The following is a 17,129-nucleotide window of genomic DNA, read 5'->3' as shown; positions in this document are numbered from 1 at the left end:
AGCAAAACAAGAAGAAAATGAGGAAGGTTATGAGCAGACACTGGTCATGCTCAACCCGCCCCACATAGCTGGCCAAACACATGCCTGCAACAGAAGAACCAACTGCGTTCGTGGTTTCTCTCCTGTGTATAGAATCTATACACATGAGAGAAACCATGAACGCCAGCGTACATATGTAAAACAGTGATTATTGCAAGCGATAAAAAGATATCTGAATACAACACAATTAAATACATGTATTTGTACGCTTGTGTCTTCGTTGGAATAGGTGTGTATGCTATGTCAGTTGGTTCTTCTGTTGCAGGCATGTGTTTGGCCAGCTCTGTGGGGCGGGTTGAGCATGACCTGTGAACCAGGAAGTGCGGGAATCGGTGTGTGTGCTGTGCTCTGGTGGTGGAAGTGTGAAAAATAAAGTTGACTGGAAGCAGCCGTTCGCCGTGTTCTTTTTTGGTATTGAAATCCTTAAGCAAAGATTGATTTAATCTGCTTTTGTATTGATATAAGCAGACCAAATAAGCAGTACTTCGATATAACCGATATCGATATAACGAGACTTTACTGTAGATTCGGACCACGACCAAATGACAACCCTAGAGCTTGTTGGTCTTGCGGGAAGGAGGGTCACATTGCCAGAGATTGCAGAACCAACCCCTTCCCACATAACCAACAAAGTGCATGACTAGGACGAGAACAGCAATCAGAGAAACCTGAAGAAATACTAGGAGAGGAAGAAATCCTAAATTTAGAGGATCTATTCTATGAAGAAAAAAAATTAGGCCAGAAATTACACTGTTTTTTCAAGGAACTCCAGTCAAATTCCTCTGTGATACTGGAGCGTGTAGGACTACAATTAGAGAAACATTGCCACATGCGTTGCCTAGCTCCAGCTATGCTATAGTGCGTGCAGCACAAGGTGTCACTAAAAGAGTTCAAGAAACTGAGCCTCTGTGGCTCAGAGACCCGGACGGCAAGTCATGCCAATTGTCCGTCTTAAAGTTACCAGAATGCCCAGTAAACCTACTAGGGAGAGATGGTTTAGTCGCCTTAGGCTTAGCCATAGTGCCAACCCCTGAGGGACTAAAAATAACCAGGCAAAAGCAGAGCAGACCTAAAAGACACTCCCTTTGAGCAAGGAGAAACCCCATTTGTAGATGGCTCATCTAAAAAAGATGAAAAAGGGAAAACCAAAACGGGCTACGCTGTAGTAACACATGACAAGATCCTGAAAGCAGAAGCATTGCCTCAACACTTTTCAGCATAAGCAGAAGAATTAGTAGCTCTTACTGAAGCCTGCAAACTTATGAAAGATAAGATTGCGACTATATACACAGATAGTCAGTATGCGTACGCAACAATCCACACATTTGCACAACACTGGAAGAATAGAGGCATGATAACGTCAACGGGAAAACCTGTGGCACATGCAAAGCTTTTAACAGAGTTATTACAAGCAGTACAACTGCCAAAACAACTGGCAATATGCAAATGTGCGGCCCACACAAGAGGAACTGACCCAGTGTCAAGAGGAAACGCATTTGCAGACAAAACAGCCAAAGAAGCAGCACAAAAAGAAATAAAAGTCCTCACATTAACTGAAAAAGAAATAACCGATGAACTATTACGAGAAATGCAGCAACAGTCGCCTAAACAAGAACAAGAACAATGGCAAAGGAAAGGAGCACAAATAAAAAATGGAATATACACATGTCCTGAAAACAAACCAAGCCTACCCAAGAACCTATACAAATGGGCAGCCATATTGAGCCATGGGAAGGCACATGTCTCAACAGGAGGGATGGTTGGATTGGTCAGTCAAACATATACAACCTATGGCTTTAATTCTTATTCGAAACATTTTTGTAGAACGTGTTTGGTTCGTGCGAAACACAACGCTCAAGGTAATCTGAGGCCAAAAAGAGGACAGTTTCCTAAACCAGATTATCCGTTCCAACATATACACATGGACTTCATTGAACTCAACAACAGTGAAGGGAAAAGATTCTGTTCAGTGATAATAGACTCATTTTCAAAATGGATAGAACTGTTTCCTACAAAACATCCAGATGCACTAACAGTAGCTAAAGCGCTATGCAAAGACATAATTCCACGCTATGGTATTCCAGAAAAAATTTACAGTGATAACGGCACACATTTCGTAAATCAGATCGTAACAAGAATAGGTCAAGCATTCCATATAGACCTAAAAAAACATTGTGCCTACCACCCACAGAGTGCAGGGTTGGTAGAAAGGATGAATTGACAATAAAAAACAGATTGAGAAAGTGATAAAATATGACTAAATTATGCATCTCCATCTTAGTATTTACCCTAACTGTACCTGTTTGCGTCATGATAACAGCATTGTGGTATCTGCTGTAGATTTGTAGCTCCTCAACGACCTTCAGAGGAAGTCCGGCTACAAAGGGGGCTGTAATTCTAGTTTGCAGTCATCTCAAACCAGTGAAGATTGTCCACAACTCTGTTGCGTTATTAGGAGGGGTTGCAGGCCTGCAGGTAAGATGATCACTCAGACGCATAAAAAATTAGCGGCAGTAGGAGGACTGATCAGAGCAATAATAGTGATGTCACTGCTACTATGGGAAAATAATCTTAACATGTTGACAGTGTTAGGGGGAACAGGAACTTTGTTAGGAGTATCCAACACCATTGATGGAGAAGTTACACGATCCATGTTATCATCCACAGGTCAAGCGACAGCTCATGGGTTCCGCAGGGTGGCACAATGGATGCCTACAACTGTAGAAACCCAAAAAGGGGGAGCTCATGTGATAGACGCATTTCTGGGTTGGAACATTGATATGTGGGATGCAACATCAGAAGTTTTACACGATGTTACAAGGACGTTGAATAGTGCCAAATGTACCTTGCAAATGCTTAATGCTAAAGTTCAGCAAGAACGTTTGTTGCGAACATTGACCTCCTCAGCAGTGCAGCCGTGGAGACACTTATGGAACATATCGGACCGCGTATGGTTACAAGTTAAACCTAGCCTGACTCAGTGCAATGAAACACACTGTCAAGGAATGTGGTTGGAAGTAAACGTAACCCGACCCATGACCGTATGCAGATATCGGATTTTGCCATTAATAGTGGGAAACCATTATTATTTCTTGAAAACGCATGGAGACTGGTTTAGTCCACAGACTAATCTGACTTATGATCTGGAAGGTTGTGACGTAATGGACAAGGGGACTGTATGCTTACAAATGCAAATATATCGAGACCCATGTTTTACGAATGACACGGCACTGTGTGATTGGAATGTGGAGAAGCCTGAGGACTTGCTATACCAGATAGGGCCCCACTCTATTTGTGTAGCAACAGTGAATCCACATCCCCAGTTGCCAACGACACCGTTTTCCGGATGTTTATGGGACGTGCATCTGTTTACCTGGCACAATCAATCGTTTCGATTGACAAATTTCAGTTGGACAAACCGACTGTCTGCTGTGCAATAGCAAGCCCTATCGCTGCCTTGGCAGGTGGATCTGACACGCTTCAGCAGCGCACTGAACCGTTCGGAGACACTTAAGCATCTTGTGAAAACTCATTTGACAGATGTGTCCAGGTTGCAGGTGTCCACCATGATCGCCCGGAATGAGGTGGTACATGCCGCCAGAACAATTGAGCCATCTTCGGCTCATCACTGGTGGGATATATTTACAGGAATGTCGGTAACAGCACAACAACACTTAGTCCCTCCATTTTTGGTTCTTATCATATGCTTGGCTTTAATAACTTTGGTTAACTTCTGCATGTTTTGGTATATTAGACGCACCCGAGCTATTTTGTCGCGACGAATTTATCACGCAGTTTCTTGAATAATGAAGATAGAACTATAACATGATTTGGGGCCGTTTGGGATAGATATAACAAAGATGGTTGTGGAAGCTGACCCTCCGGGTCATCATGTATCCTGGTGGCCAAGACGTTCGGACCCCCTGCATTTAACATTTCCCGATCATATTTCTATGTATCAGTTTGTTATTGGGCATATGTTACACGGGAATCATGACATCATGGTGTTGTTGCACCAGGGGGATGCCTATGTTAATTGGATGTTTGAAAATGAGGATGATCTACCTGAACGGTTTATCAATTAATTGGTGGTTTCAGCTCAGGCCACAGGGTGGGATGAAGGAAGAAATTGTTAATAATATAATAATATTATTATTATTGTTTAGTATTACTTGTGTCCTGAGCTGACCCACATGGTTATATTGTACTTTCGTCTTTCAGTGCTTTTGACTTTCGCACACTGATCACACTTATGCAACTTGTTTTGTACTTTCAGTGCTTGTTTTCGCTTTCACACACTGATTATAACTGGTTTTGCACACTTATTTGTATTTTCCGGGATAAATATTATGCCCATATCCTGAGAACGAACTGAATGTTGTGAGACATTGAGGGGCCTGAGGCAGAGGACGGAGGCGATGACTCTTCTCCTGCGGAGACAGGCTGGCCACCTGTTTTCGCACGGGCGAGTCTATAAAGCATTTGTTTTCTCAATCCCGGTTAGAGTCTGCTGTGAACTGTGCACGAGTGTCCAGCTTTCGGTTTCCAGATTACTCTACCGGGGTGTTTTTGGCTCTCCGCCCTCTGTCAACGGTAAGGTATGCTATTCTGGATCTGAACTGTGTTGATTGGAGTGTTATGTGGGGGCATAGGGGTGATCAGCTTGTGTCTAGCATGATAACTCATGATGGAGTGTTATGTGGGGGCATAGGGGTGATCAGCTTGTGTCTAGCATGGTAACTCATGATGGAGTGTTGTGTGGGGGCATAGGGGTGACAGCTTGTGTCTAGCATAATAACTCGATGGGAAATGTTGTGAACTGCTGTGTATTTTATTATTAAACATCACTAATATATATACAGTCGTTGTTTGTGATCATTTCTCTGCTGCGATCTCTCCGAACCTGTAACAAGTTATTTCATAAAACACCTACACACTGTGAATAACATGTTGTACAAAAGAACCGGTTTCAACTGGAATAGTTAAACGCACCCTTCCCCTTAGTAGTTGAAACCTCATGTAACTAGGGCATTCCTAACTGAATAAAAGGCATGGAGAAAGGAAACTGTCTCAGAGTTGGCAGGAGGATTGTAACTGTGCAGTCTCCATCACTCTCTTTGCAAGTAAAAAGAAACTCAACTCTCTGTGTCTTCCTTTGTCCAGGCTGTGTTTTACAAGCGTCGGGGTTTTAAACCTGACACGTATATAGTTATTATAGACTTGCCCAGAGCAAGCCCATATTGTTATTCCTGTTTAGTTATGGGCCACTAGATTAGGTACACTTTGTGCTATTTTTAGAACAGCTCATGCCAGAGAAAAGAATGAGAATTTACAGACTTTTCACAGCCTTGTAGCTCAGCCATACGACCACGTAGAAACGTGATTGATGGCTCGTTTTTTAGACAAACTTCTGAACTCTCTCTGTGGCTAAATGCTAATTGCTAGCATGTTAGCATTTAAGCTAATTTACTCATGTCTAAAGGCAAATACACACATGGCATGATGTCGGGAGGTTATAGGACAACCTTGGCACTTTCTAAACTTGAGGTTCTCTTGCTAGGTGCTAGCATGATAACTGTTAGCATGTTAGCATTTAAGCTAATTTACTCACGTTTAAAGGCAAATACACACATGGCATGATATAGGGAGATTATAGGACAACCTTGGCACTTTTTAAACTTGAAACCCTCTTGCTAGGTGCTAGCATGGTAGCCGTTAGCATGTTAGCATTTAAGCTAATTTACTCATGTCTAAAGGCAAATACACACATGGCATGATGTAGGGAGGTCATAGGACAACCTTGGCACTTTCTAAACTTGAGGTTCTCTTGCTAGGTGCTAGCATGATAACTGTTAGCATGTTAGCATTTAAGCTAATTTACTCACGTTTAAAGGCAAATACACACATGGCATGATATAGGGAGGTTATAGGACAACCTTGGCACTTTTTAAACTTGAAACCCTCTTGCTAGGTGCTAGCATGGTAGCCGTTAGCATGTTAGCATTTAAGCTAATTTACTCATGTCTAAAGGCAAATACGCACATGGCATGATGTAGGGAGGTTATAGGACAACCTTGGCACTTTCTCAACTTGATGCTCTCTTGCTAGGTGCTAGCATGATGACTGTTAGCATGTGAGCATTTAAGCTAATTTACTCATGCCTAAAGGCTACTAAGCACATGTCATGATGTGGGGAGGTTATAGGACAACCTTGGTACTTTCTAAACTTGAGGCCCTCTTGCTAGGTGCTACCATGATGACTGTTAGCATGTTAGCTAATTTACTCATGTCTAAAGGAAAATACACACATGGCATGATGTGGGGACACTGTAGGACTGCCCCAAACTTTTCAGGACCTGAGGCTGTTTTGCTACGTGTTTGCAAGGTAGCCGTTAGTATGTTAGCATTTTAGCTAAGTTACTCAAGTTTAAAGGCAAATACACACATGGCATGATGTAGGGAGGTCATAGGACAACCTTGGCACTTTCTAAACTTGAGGTTCTCTTGCTAGGTGCTAGCATGATAACTCTTAGCATGTTAGCATTTAAGCTAATTTACTCACGTTTAAAGGCAAATACACACATGACATGATATAGGGAGGTTATAGGACAACCTTGCACTTTTTAAACTTGAAACCCTCTTGCTAGGTGCTAGCATGGTAGCCGTTAGCATGTTAGCATTTAAGCTAATTTACTCATGTCTAAAGGCAAATACACACATGGCATGATGTAGGGAGGTTATAGGACAACCTTGGCCTTCTGGGCCCTCAGAAGCGAGAAGAGCGCCGGCATGTCTCCCATTCACTCCCATGTTAAAGACGGCGTCTTTTCTTTCTCCAAATCTTTAATTTTCTGTGTTTTCAACTCGTCATCCTGCGGTCGTTTCTCAACCGATATGCAAAACGAGCAGATCTATGCGAAGCCCCGACCCTCGGGCCGCTCACGGTCATCTCGTGGTGTCGATATCTCAAATCGTTTGGCCGTAAGAAGCTTCTGTTCGACATGAGCGCTTCAGCCCTCTGAGCTCATTCACTGCCATGGCCACCACCTCCTCCTCCTCACAGCCCCTTCCTTCAAAAACCCCCTTCTGTTGACATGTGCGATTACAATGATTCCCTTCCCAGCTGATACCATACAGCTCATTTATTGTGTAGATTTTAAAAGTTAGATTTTTCTAATTAAGCACAGTGACTCCAGGCACCTCAAAGACCAAAGTATCAAAATATCAACATTTTTATAGAATCCGTGATACAGCAATAAGCTGTGTTATCATCATGTCAGGAATCAATAGTTTAGTATCGACCCGCATGTCACGCACTCTCTGCTCTTTAGTCCTCCATGGCAATGCAAGTGCTGCTTTCAATTGGAAAACAACACATGACATGTACAGACACCACAGCAGTGCCTGGCAACTTTCAAGACCTGATGCTATGTTGCTAGGCCCTCTTGCTAGGTGCTAGCATGGTAGCCGTTAGCATGTTAGCATTTAAGCTAATTTACTCATGTCTAAAGGCAAATACACACATGGCATAATGCAGGGAGGTTATAGGACAACCTTGGCAGTTTTTAAACTTGAGGTCCTCTTGCTAGGTGCTAGCATGGTAGCCGTTAGCATGTTAGCTTTTAAGCTAATTTACTGATGTCTAAAGGCAAATACACACATGGCATGATGCAGGGAGGTTATAGGACAACCTTGGTACTTTCTAAACTTGAGGCCCTCTTGCTAGGTGCTAGCATGGTAGTCATTAGCATGTTAGCATTTAAGCTAATTTACTCATGTCTAAAGGCAAATACACACATGGCATAATGCAGGGAGGTTATAGGACAACCTTGGCAGTTTTTAAACTTGAGGTCCTCTTGCTAGGTGCTAGCATGGTAGCCGTTAGCATGTTAGCATTTAAGCTAATTTACTGATGTCTAAAGGCAAATACACACATGGCATGATGCAGGGAAGTTATAGGACAACCTTGGTACTTTCTAAACTTGAGGCCCTCTTGCTAGATGCTAGCATGGTAGCCGTTAGCATGTTAGCATTTAAGCTAATTTACGCATGTCTAAAGGCAAATACACACATGGCATGATGCAGGGAGGTTATAGGACGACCCTGGCACTTTCTAAACTTGAGGCTCTCTTGCTAAGTGCTAGCATGGTAGGAATTAGCATTTAAGCTAATTTACTCATGTCTCAAGGCAAATACCCACATGGCACAATGTACGGAAGTTATAGGACAACTTTGGCACTTTCTAAACCTGAGACTCTCTTGCTAGGTGCTAGCACGATGACTGTTAGCATGTTAGCATTTAAGCTAATTTACTCATGTTTAAAGGCAACTATACACATGTCATGATGTGGGGACACTGTGTGACTGCTTTAACCCTTTTGGGACTAGAAGCTATCTTGCTATGTGCTATCATGGTAGCCGTTAGCATTTTAATATTTAAGCTAATTTACTCATGTCTAAAGGCAAATACACACATGGCATGGTGTAGGGAGGTTATAGGACAACCTTGGCACTTTCTAAACTTGAAGCCCTCTTGCTAGGTGCTAGCATGGTAGCCGTCAGCATGTTAGCATTTAAGCTAATTTACTCATGTCTAAATACAAATACACACATGGCTATGGGACTGTCTTAGCACTTTAGGGACTTGGTGCTTTCTTGCTAGATGCTACCATGCTAACTCTTAGCATGTTAACATTGTGGCTAATTTACTCATTTATTAAGCCAAATACACACATGGCACGATGTCGGGACACTATGGGACTGTATTAGCACTTTAGGGACTTGGTGCTTTCTTGCTAGATGCTACCATGCTAACTCTTAGCATGTTAGCATTGTGGCTAATTTACTCATTTATAAAGCCAAATACACACATGGCATGATGTAGGGATGTTATAGGACTACTTTGGTACTTTCTAGACTTGAGGCTCTCTTGCTAGGTGCTAGCATGATGACTGTTAGCATGTTAGCATTTAAGCTAATTTGCTGATGTCTCAAGGCAAACACACACATTGTATGATGTGGGGAAACTATGGGACTGCATCAAACTGTTCGGGACCTGAGGCCCTCTTGCTAGGTGCTAGCGTGGTAGCCGTTAGCATGTTAGCATTTAAGCTAATTTACTCATGTCTGCAGGCAAATACACACATGGCATGATGTAGGGATGTTACAGGACAACCTTGGCACTTTCTAAAGTTGAGGTCCTCTTGCTAGGTGTTAGCATTATGACATGCATTAGCATGCTAGCATTTTAGCTAATTACTCATGTCTAAAGGCAAATACAAAATAATTCCTGCAATATGCAATGCATAATGCTCGGTGGCGCGGCACGGCAGACACCGGGCCCGGGGTTCACAGCACAGGTGGAAAGTCCATCAAAATTTCCGCAGGAATTTTCTAGTATAATATTATAATATTAAACTTTAAAATTTTGAGACAGTTTCTTTTGGCATGTCTTTGTATCTGCGTGTGTGAGTGACAGGAAGACAAGCTCTGCCTAACTTGAGGAGAAGTCGTTTGGTGAACATAGATACCTCTTTCCAGACTTTTTTCTTGGCAAAAACTGTCTCATATTTGAGTCATGTTAATTATTATTGAACTCAAAACTTCAACTGCATGTGCAGCTGCTTGTTGCTAGGCAGATTTAATTGAGCTCAACAATAACTGCCCCCCATGACATAGTACGTATGCTAGCTATGCCTTTGAAATTGTGTGAATGGCAAACCCGGGATCTTAAAATACTCAGAAAACAGCACCAAAAGGATCATGAGACACAATAATTTTGTTATTTAACCCATTCAATACGCCTCACGCCCGAAGACAGCTAGGATAGGCTCCAGCAACCACCGCGACCCTCATGAGGAAAAGCGGTAGAAAATGAATGAATGAACCCATTCAATACTAAAGCCCTCTCGCCCGGAAGACAGCTGGCATAGGCTCCAGCACCCCCGCGACCCTCGTGAGGATAAGCAGTAGAAAATGAATGAATAAATACTAAAGCCTTAGTTATACTTTTTTATGAACCTGATCCAACATGATACAACTCCTCATCCAAAAGATTGGACATGGTAGCAATAGAAACGGCCACTAGATGGCAGAAGTGCATATGTTAAGAGGGAGGGAAAGGAGAAACACACATGACAGGAAGAACAGTGATGTGCACACACATAGTTCAGTTCTAAATCTGAAAATTGTAAATAGTTCATGGTGTTACATTATATCAGGGCTCGACAATAACGATGTACCGATGGCCCGGGGCAAGTTAAAACAAAATTCGGGCAAGTAAATCTAATCAGTGATATTCCCGTCGGGCAAGTGCACTTTGGCATGCCATACTGACAAGAGTTTTTTTTTTAAAGCGGTTCTTGTTGGGTGTTGGTAAAACACGGACTGCATAATTCCGGTGGTAATTTGCAAAGCAATCCTTGCAATGGACCAATCAGAATCGTTTATTTAGGCCGCGGTCCGTAATCCACATTCCGCGTTTTACCCACACCCGTTGTTCACGATCAACCAATCAGCGATCGTTTGACTACGAAAACATCCATCATGGCGTCGCTGCCAACATCGTCTAATTCTGAAGGAAACAGCAAAAAGTGATGAACCAGTGCCTCCTAAACAAGTATTTTATTAGCGGCAGCAAATCAAATGATGGCACAGGTGAGTGAATCACATTGCTGTGACAATTTGAAGTGGTCACAATGAAACACCACCGATTAGATCCAATACCAAGTGCTGATTTTGCACAAGCTACAAAATCTAGCGCTTCCATTTCTCTGTGTATTTTTCTCACCTTTGCTTCACAAATTATTGTTTGACCATTGAGCTTTTTTTTCTGGATTAAAAACACTTTACTAGTACACAAATGTGTCTATTCAATAATGTTTCATTGTGGTGCACAACTTATAAATATCACTGCTTACTACGACTACGATGTGTAAGGTATTATTTATTTTATTATTTTATTTATTTGAGATTCTCATGTGATGCCACAAAAAATTACATGATATCATGATGGCAGTCTTTTCATTTTACATGGGGCAAGTTCGGGCAAGTAGTTCTCACCTTAAGGATTCCCTATGGGCAAGTCATTTTGGTTTTTAATGTAAATAAATTGTTATTTTGATGTAAAAGAAACTTCCTTTGTGTTGTGGTATAATTCTTTAGATATTTGAGCTGAAATTTCACAAAAAGCTTCTAGTTGGCAACTGATCTTTTCCTGAAACTTTGGTTAACCGTCCGGAAACTGAACACAGGTAGAAACTAACTTTTTTTTCAGATGAAAGATGGTAGGCTGCATATTTTTATAGCCATAAAATACAATATTCTGTGCGCCTTGAAAATGTCACGCCACTGCGTGACACCATCTTACTGCTCCTGGAGCAGCCTACTGGTTTCGTCTCTATTTGCACTTGCCTGCCACTCATGCTCTCTCTCTCTCTCTCTCCCCTCAGGCCCCAGTTCGCCCTGATGGGAGGAGCTACCCGGCCAGCCACAGGTGTTCTCAATCACCACCTACCATTTAGGCACACCTGTGGCAGCAGGAAGGCGTCTTAGTATTGTTCCTCGTGGACGCACGCCACTTGTTTGTTGGACCTGAACCTTCTGCCGCCTTTTCCACCACCACATTGTGGTGCCAAGTCTCCTGGCCCGACGCCTTCCTGCCAGCCAGGTAGCTGCTCCCTACCTGCACTAAGAAGTTAGCTTAGGATTACCTTGCCAGTCTTTTTCGTGGTGCCTTTTCTGTTTTTTTTTTTGCACCATAGTTTTTTGTTGTCACCATCCTGTGTTTTTGAGGAGGCAATAAAGACCTTTTAATTGCAAACCAACTCCTGCCTGCGTGCCTCTTTTGGGTCCTACCCTCTCCGCGGCGTGACAGAATACTATGACCAAATGAAGCATGGACCCCGCAGAGCAGGAGAAGATTTTTTTTGCCCTCAAGGCTCACGATGAGTCCATCAGCCGCCACGAGTAGATGCTTGAAGGCATGGCTAGCCTTATCAAGGAGATCCATGCCCGTGTTCCTGCTCCCTCCTCCGACGAGCCTCCGACAGCCATGCCTCCTCTCCCGCCACTTGGCACCTCTTCCCGCGAACCCAGCATTCCCCACCCGGCCCGGTATGAAGGAGCAGTTCTCACTCTGTCTTGTCGCCGCCGGTTCCTCCCGACCTCTCTTGTGTGGCCGAGCAATATCACTCCCTTCACCAGGTTTTTTGTAAGGATCGTGCCATGTCACTCTCACCCCACTGTCCTTATGATTGCGCTATCAATTTGTTGCCGGGAGCGCCACTCCCCTCTTCGCGCCTTTATAATATCTCTCTGCCTGAGCAAAAGGCTTTAGAGGAGTACATTTCCTCCTCGCTCGCGGCTGGCCATATACAGTGCATTCGGAAAGTATTCACAGCGCTTCACTTTTTCTACATTTTGTCATGTTACAGCCTCATTCCAAACTGAATTAAATTAATCTCTTACCTCAAAATTCTACACAAAATACTCCATTATGACAATGTGAAAAAAGGTTTTTTTTACATGTTTTGAATTTATTAAAAATAGAAAACAAAAAAATCACATTTACATAAGTATTCACAGCCTTTGCTTAATACTTTGTTGATACACCTTTGGCAGCAATTACAGCCTCATGTCTTTTTGAATATGATCCCACAAGTTTAGCACACCTATCTTTAGGCAGTTTTGCCCATTCTTCTTTGCAATAAGTCTCAAGCTCCATCAGGTTGGATGGGAGACGTCTGTGCACAGCCATTTTCAGATCTCTCCAGAGATGTTGGCTCGGATTCAAGTCTGGACTCTGGCTGGGCCACTCCAGGACATTCACGGAGTGGTTCTGAAGCCAATCTTTTGAGATCTTGGCTGTGTGCTTCGGGTCGTTGTCCTGCTGAAAAATGAACCTTCGCCCCAACCTGAGGTCAAGAGCGCTCTGGAGCAGGTTTTCATCCAGGATATCTCTATATATTGCTGCATTCATTTTTCCTTCTATCCTGACTAGTCTGCCAGTTCCTGCTGCTGAAAAACATCACCACAGCATGATGCTGCCACCACCATGCTTCACTGTAGGGATGGTATTGGCCTGGTGATGAGCAGTGCCTGGTTTCCTCCAAACATGGCGCCTGGCATTCACACCAAAGAGTTCAATCTTTGTCTCATCAGACCAGAGAATTTTGTTTCTCATGGTCAGAGTCATTCAGGTGCTTTTTGGCAAATTCCAGACGGGCTGCCATGTTCCTTTTACTAAGGAGTGGCTTTCGTCTGGCCACTCTACCATACAGGCCTGATTGGTGGATTGCTGCAGAGATGGTTGTCCTTCTGGAAGGCTCTCCTCTCTCCACAGAGGAACGCTGGAGCTCTGACAGAGTGACCATCGGGGCCTTGGTCACCTCCCTGACTAAGGCCCTTCTTCCCCCGATCGCTCAGTTTAGAAGGCCGGCCAGCTCTAGGAAGAGTCCTGGTGGTTCCAAAGGTCTTCCATTTACGAATAATGGAGGCCACTGTGCTCATTGGGACCTTCAAAGCAGCAGAAATTTTTCTGTATCCTTCCCCAGATTTGTGCCTCAAGACAATCCTGTCTCGCAGGTCTACAGACAGTTCTTTTGACTTCATGCTTGGTGTTTGTGCTCTGACATGCACAGTCAACTGTGGGACCTTATATAGACAGTTATTATATTTCCAAATCATGTCCAATCAACTGAATTTACTGCAGGTGGACTCCAATTAAGCTGTAGAAAGATCTCAAGGATGATCAGTGGAAAAAAGATGCACCTGAGCTCAATTTTCAGCTTCATGGCAAAGGCTGTGAATACTTATGTAAATGTGATTTCTTAGTTTTCTATTTTTAATAAATTCAAAAAAAGTCCAAAAAAAAACTTTTTCACATTGTCATAATGGAGTATTTTGTGTAGAATTTTGAGGTAAGAGATTAAATTAATACAATTTGGAATGAGGCTGTAACATGACAAAATGTGGAAAAAGTGAAGCGCTGTGAATACTTTCTGGATGCACTGTACGTCCCTCCTCCTCACCCCTGGCGGCAGGGTTCTTCTTTGTTAAGAAGAAGGACGGCTCGTTGCGACCCTGCATCAATTTCCGCGCCCTTAACAAAATCACAATAAAGAACAAATATCCTCTGCCCCTGCTCGACTCGGCCTTCACCCCCCTCCATAGTGCTGTCATGTTTACTAAACTGGATTTACGCAACGCCTACCACCTTGTGCGCATCCGTGAGGGCGATGAATGGAAAACTGCTTTCAACACCCCGCTGGGACATTTCGAGTACCGCGTCATGCCGTTCGGCCTCACTAATGCACCCGCCGTCTTTCAAGCCCTCATTAATGACGTATTACGTGACATGATTGGACGTTTTGTGTTCGTCTACCTCGACGACATCCTCATTTTCTCCCCCTCTGCCTCCGCTCACTTCCAACACGTTCGCCTGGTGCTCCAGAGGCTCTTAGCTAACCGTCTGTTCGTTAAGGCTCAAAAGTGTTCTTTCCACTCCTCCTCCGTGCCATTTTTAGGGTTTATCGTGGAGAAGGGCCAACTCAGACCCAACCCCGCCAACATCCAGGCGGTGGCCGAATGTCCTACTCCTACATCAAGGAAGCTTTTACAGAGGTTTCTGGGATTCGCTAATTTCTATAGGCGCTTTATCCAAGACTTTAGCAAGGTCGCGGAACCTCTGAACAAGCTCACATCCTCCAAGACACCTTTTCTATGGTCCCCTGTGGCCGACGCGGCCTTTAACCACCTCAAATCATGCTTCATTACCGCTCCTTTACTTGTTCACCCTAACCCTTCTTGTCCCTTTCTTGTTGAGGTGGATGCGTCAGATACGGGGGTCGGGGCCGTGCTCTCCCAGCGCACTAGCACGGACCAGAGATGGCACCCTTGTGCATTCTTTTCCAGACGTCTGTCCCCCGCCGAGCGTAATTTGTTGTTGGACCTGAACCTTCTGCCGCCTTTTCCACCACCACATTGTGGTGCCAAGTCTCCTGGCCCGACGCCTTCCTGCCAGCCACGTAGCTGCTCCCTACCTGCACTAAGAAGTTAGCTTAGGATTACCTTGCCAGTCTTTTTCGTGGTGCCTTTTCTGTTTTTTCTCATTTTTGCACCATAGTTTTTTGTTGTCACCATCCTGTGTTCTTGAGGAGGCAATAAAGACCTTTTAATTGCAAACCAACTCCTGCCTGCGTGCCTCTTTTGGGTCCTACCCTCTCCGCGGCGTGACAGAAAGATCAGTCAAAATTGTCAAAAACGGCCAGTAATGAAGGGGTTGTCATTTGAAAAATGTCTGGCACTGAATGAGTTCATTAGTACTATAAAATAATGATATCTAACCCACATCATCATCATCAACATACAGTACAAAAAGAGTTGAAGAGTCTAAGATCACAGGAGTTCTTACTGGTAAACACCACAACACATTGGAATCAGATGAGACTTATCATGTGGCCAAGTGGAACCTGGGACACTGCATGATGCATAATGTTATGTTGAAGGAAACCACATTATTGTACAATTAAACTGCCACAACAGAGAAACTTTGTAGAAGTAATGACTGTATTTCCCCAGTGTAAACAGCTAAGACTTTACATTGTAGTAGCATTACTGTAACTAGTATGCTATTAATATTATTCCTGGAATTACACAAACAGTTTGTGTAAATGGGTATTTCGACATATTACAGTTGGTTTTCCTTGATGGGAACTCATTTTTGATGCTTCTATTATTGCTATGTAATTATCTATAACCCGGTGGTTCTGAATAATTTCCCGTCATTCTTCCAAAAACAGAACTCTTTTATTTATCAGTACTGTACAGACTGAACTCCAAACTGAAATCAGCAAAATGCAACAAAATGGAGAGCAGTGAAGCATACAAGGCAATAGATGAGCCTGGATGTCTAAGATTCCAAGGAATTTTCAATTGGGTGGGCATTGGATTTCTATAGTGCTAACATTCATAAGCCATTATTCATTCACTCCTCCGTCACACACTGGTGGTGGTAACCTACAGTACATCTGCCTGCCCTGGGGTAAACAGAGAGAAACATGGCTGCCAATTCCCACCACCAACCACCTTCTACCGCCTGAGCAAAAGCCGCCACGACCAATACCATAAAAGCTTTGGTACCAACATCAAATGATCCCCCTTCTCCATATCTATTACTGATAATTCATCAAACCATATCTTTTACACATTGACACAATATGTTGGTTTGCTTACATTTTGTCACTTTAGAAACATGATGACTAAATCTAGTTACCTAAAGTAGTGGAATATGAATAGCATAACATACTGATTCATGCATTAAGCACTTTATCAATGGATGCGACATTGCGCATCTCCAAGCTTACAAGTCACATGGTGCAATGTGATATGTTTTGAGCATTGCAATCATTTCTATCTGTCGTGGCATTTCCTCAGTCATGCCACCTGCAGAGTTATGTTTCAAGTGTCAACATGCACCTTTAATTTCCTATTTGCATCATGAAGGACATTGACGGAACAATTGTAATAATTTGTATGCTTTATGTATTTTTTCAGTCAGTGTTTATGGTTTATTGTCCTTTATAAGAATACTGTTACAATTAAAACATAATTGTGTTAGTCCATTTTTCAGATGGTTATATTGTTTTTTGTATTATTCCATACACTATTCCTTTACTTTTCATGTCCGGATTTTTGATAGGCAGCTCCTGTGGGTGTGATGTCACTAGGACAAAAATTGGTCCTGGATGTTTTGTTCCATTCCAACTCTGCCTGAAACTGACTATAACTTTGTTTCTAGTGTTGGCTGGTGCTTTCATTTGAATGCAGACCTGCAAAAAGGTAGAAATTTATAGTACTGAACATGTAATTTAACTCTTGAATATGTTTGTATGCTTTCCATTTTGTTGCATTTTCCTGGTTCAGTTTCAAGTTCAGGGCTGCACGGTGACCTAGTGGTTAGCATGCAGGCCTCACAGCTAGGAGACCAGGGTTCAATTCCACCCTCGGCCATCTCTGTGTGGAGTTTGCATGTTCTCCCCGTGTATGTGAGTGTGAATGGTTGTTTGTTTATATGTGCCCTGTGGGATATG

The 17,129-nt window shown here is 43.0% G+C and overlaps 1 protein-coding gene across 1 annotated transcript in view; it reads right to left on the bottom strand.

The window, feature by feature from the left end:
* The window catches only part of LOC144894571 (uncharacterized), a 94,157-nt gene that overhangs the window by 75,318 nt on the left and 1,710 nt on the right, over window positions 1-17,129 (bottom strand). The window lies entirely within an intron of this gene.

The sequence above is a fragment of the Doryrhamphus excisus genome, linkage group LG21, assembly GCF_037039965.1.
Source record: "Doryrhamphus excisus strain RoL-2023G ecotype Guam linkage group LG21, RoL_Dexc_Guam_v1.1, whole genome shotgun sequence".
Classification (NCBI taxonomy): domain Eukaryota; kingdom Metazoa; phylum Chordata; class Actinopteri; order Syngnathiformes; family Syngnathidae; genus Doryrhamphus; species Doryrhamphus excisus.
Note: the sequence above shows the minus strand (reverse complement) of the source record. Positions and strands in the feature narration are given on the sequence as shown.